Below are 5,175 nucleotides of genomic sequence, written 5' to 3'. Positions count from 1 at the left end.
AAGAGCATTTATTAATATCTTCTGAAAATCTTCTTTTTCAAATTCGATTATGGGTTTGGGAACAATTTCATTGTTGGAGTTAGTAGTGGTTACCTCAAAGTCTCCAATTTCGATGACTCTCCAAACTTGATAATTTTCCGCTTTGATGAAGATCTCCATCCTATTCTTCCAAAATGTGTAGAATTTTCCATCAAACATGGGTGGTCTTTGAGTAGAGTAACCTTCTTCCATTCGCTCGTTCATAATTGACATCTTGAGAACACCAAGATTCTACCCTCAGGGTTTCCTGATCAAATGGGAACAGAGCTCTGGTACCAATTGTAGACTTAGTTAGAGACGGAAACAGCAACAAGAGGGGGGATGAATTGTTGTTGTTACGAGTTTAAGCGTTTTTGCCCTGTTTTGCGGAATTAAATAAAATGATTAAAGCTTAAACTTAGAGCGAAATAATAAAAGAGAAAACACAATTTTTACGTGGAAACCTTCTAAGCCTAATTAGAAGGAAAAACCACGACCCCAAGGGATTTCTAAATTCTCCACTATGTTTAAGGCAACTCGTTACAATTATATTAAACACCTTACTTCACTCGAAGCGCATCAACTAGGCCAAACTCTCTTTACTATGGCTTCACTCAAAGCAACAAACTTAGCTTCACTAAAAGATAAACTCTTCACAAGCTTCACTCAAAGCTATCTAATCCCCCCTTAGACTCACCCAAGTCTTATTACAAATACTCTCAAAATCCCTTACAAAAAGGATAAAAATTCTCTAAAATAAAATCAATTAGTTGCACAAGAAAATATTATAAATTAATTGGCAATTTTTAAAACAAAATTTTCTTGTAAAAATTCCAAAAATATCGCATGAATAGATTAAAGCTCATACGTTGATGTGTTTAGGAACAGCCGAAATAGCTTACTATTTATAGAACTAAATTCCCTAATAAAATGGAATATACCAACTATTATTCCCTTATCCCAAATAATAAGGAGAATAATTTGGATCTTAAAATCCAAGTCATCCTACGATTAGTCTCTAAAAAATAGGTATTAATCTGAATAAAATCAAGCCCACGGTTATTTAATAATAAATGTTGTTCCCAGATACTAATAATAGATATTGTTCAATTTAGCAGCAGTTCCCATATACTTAATTTAGCTGCAGTTCCCTTTTTCCAATAATAACCACGGGTACTTTAAGCTAAATATAGATACGGTTAAGGTTTGCTAATAATAGGGACAGTTGCTAATTACTAAGATTAGGGACGGTTACCTATACACTAATTTTAGGATCGGTGATTCTAATAATATCTAAGACTCAGCTGATGTTCCTATATTTAGTAAATCAATTATTTACTAAATATAACTCCTAAAATAAAAACTTATTAAAAACGAAAAAAAAAACATTTTGGAAAATACTTTGCCAATTAACTTTAATAATTTATAAATGCAACAAATTAACTTTAATTAATACATCAACTAAAAATAATAATTAAAAAATAATAATCAGAATTTTCAGTGGACGTAAGCTGACTTCAGTTCAGGAACAGTGCGCTGTCTCCAATTTCCAGTTTTGTTAGAACATCCAACTTGGGAACAGTAGACCTTCTGTCTCCATTTTACATCCCAAGCGATATATTTCTTCTAACATCTTTTGGATCCTTTTGACACATACATTTCCATGAACCAAGTCATAGATACCATCAACGATCATAATCACGACCGGATATCGACCTGCATACAATCTCTAACAACATATTTGTTTAAATAAAGTGTAGTCATCATCAAAACTCAAGAGGTCCAACAACAAAGAATCATTAGAAGCTCCAAAAAATATATCATCAACATATACTTGAACAACAAGAATATCTTTTCCTTTAGTTTTAATGAAAAGCGTTTCATCAATTTTACCTCGTTGAAAGTTATTTTCAAGTAAATGTGAGCTAAATCTGTCATACCAAGCTCTTGGAGCTTGTTTCAAGCCATATAGTGCTTTGTTTAGTTTAAAGACATGGTTGGGTAAATCAGAATCTTCAAAGCCAGGTGGTTGTTTAACATATACTTCCTCTTTTAAGTAGCCATTTAGGAAAGCACATTTAACATCCATTTGATATAGTTTTATATTCATGTATGAAGCAAAAACAAGTATAATACGGATAGATTCTAACCTTGCAACTGGAGCAAAAGTCTCGTCATAATCTATACCTTCTTCTTGATTATAACCTTATAATGTCTACATCCTCATTAAGCTTATTGCGAAAGACCCATCTAGTTCCAATAATAGTATGATCTGGTGGTCTTTCAACTAGATCCCAAACTTTGTTTCTTTTGAATTCATTTAATTCATTTTGCATAGCAATGATCCACTCTGGTTCTTGTATTGCTTCTTTAACATCCTTTAGTTCTACAAGAGAAACAAAAGCAGAAAATGCACATAAATTTTTAAGAAAGGATCGAGTTTGAGTACCTTTATTTGGATCACTTATGATGTTTTATGGAGGATGTTGAGATGACATTCTAAGTCTTCTTCGTAATATGGATGGTGTGTAATCATTCAAAGAACTTGTTCCTACTTCCATTGAAGAGTTTCTAATTGGTGTATCTAAAGCAGTACGTTCAGGAGCAGTCTCCAGATCTTGAAATTGAGTCTCAAGATCAGGCTGTGAGTCTTCAATGTTTTCAACCTGTTTTCCTTTAACCTCATCAAGACTTTGTATAGTATCCTGCATGTTTTTCTTTTTAACTTCACTAATATCATTGGAATCCAATTCGTTATAACTTATATCATCAAAATGTTTATTAAGGTTTAACTCTTTAAATCCTTCACTTAATATTCCATTGTCGGATTCATCAAATACTACATGTATACTTTCCTCAACCATACTTGTACGCTTATTTAGAACTCTATAAGCTTTACTATTTAATGAGTATCTAAGAAATATACCTTCATCACTTCTAGCATCAAATTTACCTAGATTGTCCTTACCATTATTATGGATAAAACATTTGAAACCAAATGGTCTAAGGTAGGCTATGTTTGGTTTTCTTCCTTTAAATAACTCGTATGGGGTTTTCTTAAGTATAGGTCTTATGAGGCATCTATTTAAGACATAATTTGCTGTGTTAACAGCCTCGGCCCAATAATGTTTGGGTACTCCATTTTCTATAAGCATTGTCCTAGCCATTTCCTCTAAAGTTCGCTTTTTGCTTTCAACCACGTCGTTTTGTTGGGGTGTCCTTGGAGCTGAAAAGTTATGGGTTATACCGTATTTTTCACAAAAGGAATCAAAGCCTAGTTGATCAAACTCTCTCCCATGATCACTTCTAATCGAAACTATTAGAAGATTCAGCTGAGTTTGCATTTCTTTACAACGAACGGTTTCAAGGCTTCACTTTTATCCTTCAAAAAATCAACCCACGTAAATCTAGAATAATCATCAACTGTATCTAAGATGTAAGATTTACCTCGTATGTTCTGTACACGCATTAGACCACATAGATCAATATGTAAAAGTTCACATGGTCTTGAAGTACTTACCATTTTCTTCGGTTTGAATGAACTTCTTACTTGTTTTCCTCTAATGCATGCATCACATGTAGGACTGTGTTTGTAGTCAAGAGCTGAAAGTCCCTTAACTAGATCTTTTCTTACTAATTCATGCATGGTATGCGTATTGATGTGACCAAGACGTCTATGCCATAGTTTTGGATCATCTGTCATAGCCTTCAAGCACTTGAAATTTTGAGCTGCAATTTTGTTAGTATTCAAAGCATAAACATTATCATGTCTAAGGGCGGTAATAAATGTATCTCCGGTGTTAGGGTTTTTAACAACACATTTTTCTTTATCAAAGATTAATTCATTACCTTTATCACATAGTTGAGACACATTTAGCAAATTAAATTTTAGACCTTTAACCAAATAGACATTATCAATAGTTTTAGAGGAATTCTTACCAACTTTGCCAACACCTAAAATTTTGCATTTACCTTTGTCACCTAGGGAGATTGAGCCATTGCACCTTTCTTTGATTTCAGAAAATAAAGAAATTTTACCACTCATATGTCTCGAGCATCCACTATCTAAGATCCACTTTTGCTTTTCCTACAAAATAAAAAAAATAACCTTTCTCAACTTTACTTAGCTAACCAAGTGACAAATTAGGGACCGTATTCAGGGTAGACCATGTTAGGTGGTCTTGTCCCATTAGGAACCCATACTTGCTTTATCTGTCCACGTAATTCAAGAGGAAAGGAATTCTTAATAATATAATTGTGCTTACGTCTGTATGAACATACAAACTTCAGATGTCCTTCTTTGCAACAAAAGGAGCAAGTAGGTATGTGTCTATGTTTGTATGCACTCTTAACAAATGTGGTTTTACTCTTATAGTTATGTGTGACATTATTATAACCTATACCATGTTTATCATTGAATCCTTTTTGACGTGTAAGCATTTTTGTAAATTTAGATTCGAAGTCATTTAGCTTTGTTAAGGCTTGTAAATTTTTCTCAGACTCATGTTCAGAGTCTTAAGCTCAAATTCAAGATTATCATTTTTATTCTGAAGGTCAATGAGCCTTTTCATCTGGCTGATATTCTGTTCTTTAAAGACTTTGACAGTCTCTTCAAATTTTATTGTTTCAGCCTTTAGCGATTCATTTTTCTTTATAAGGTCCTCACAACCTTCAGCATAGTGACGAATTCTATTTTCTAGAATGTTTTTCTCATCTTTTAAGATCTTTTCAATTTGAAACATGTCAAAGAGAGTTTTAACTAATTCGTCTTTAGAACAAGAGTTAAGAAAGTCGAGTACCTTCTTATGATTTTGATCTAGATCAGCATCTTTATCATCATTGGCCATAAGACATAAGTGAGCTTGACCATCTTCACTTTCAGGTTCGGTTGATCCTTCGAAATCACTCCATGTAGCAACCATTTCTTGTTTCTTCTTGTTTTTCTTGTAGGATTCCCTTTTCTTTTTAGGGCACTCCTTCACAAGATGCTATGTAGATCCACATTCAAAGCTAGCAAGTTTTTTAGTTCTAGAATTAGAGTTAGAGTTTGAAGATTTACCTTTGTTTCTAAGTTTAAATTTCTTAAATCTTTTGCGCATCTTCATGATTCCTTCTAGACCTCTTGTGATCAAGGCAAATGGATCTTCTTCATCATCA

The sequence above is a fragment of the Amaranthus tricolor genome, chromosome 4 (genome assembly GCF_026212465.1).
Source record: "Amaranthus tricolor cultivar Red isolate AtriRed21 chromosome 4, ASM2621246v1, whole genome shotgun sequence".
In the NCBI taxonomy this organism is placed as follows: Eukaryota; Viridiplantae; Streptophyta; class Magnoliopsida; order Caryophyllales; family Amaranthaceae; genus Amaranthus; species Amaranthus tricolor.
This window is presented reverse-complemented; position numbering follows the sequence as displayed.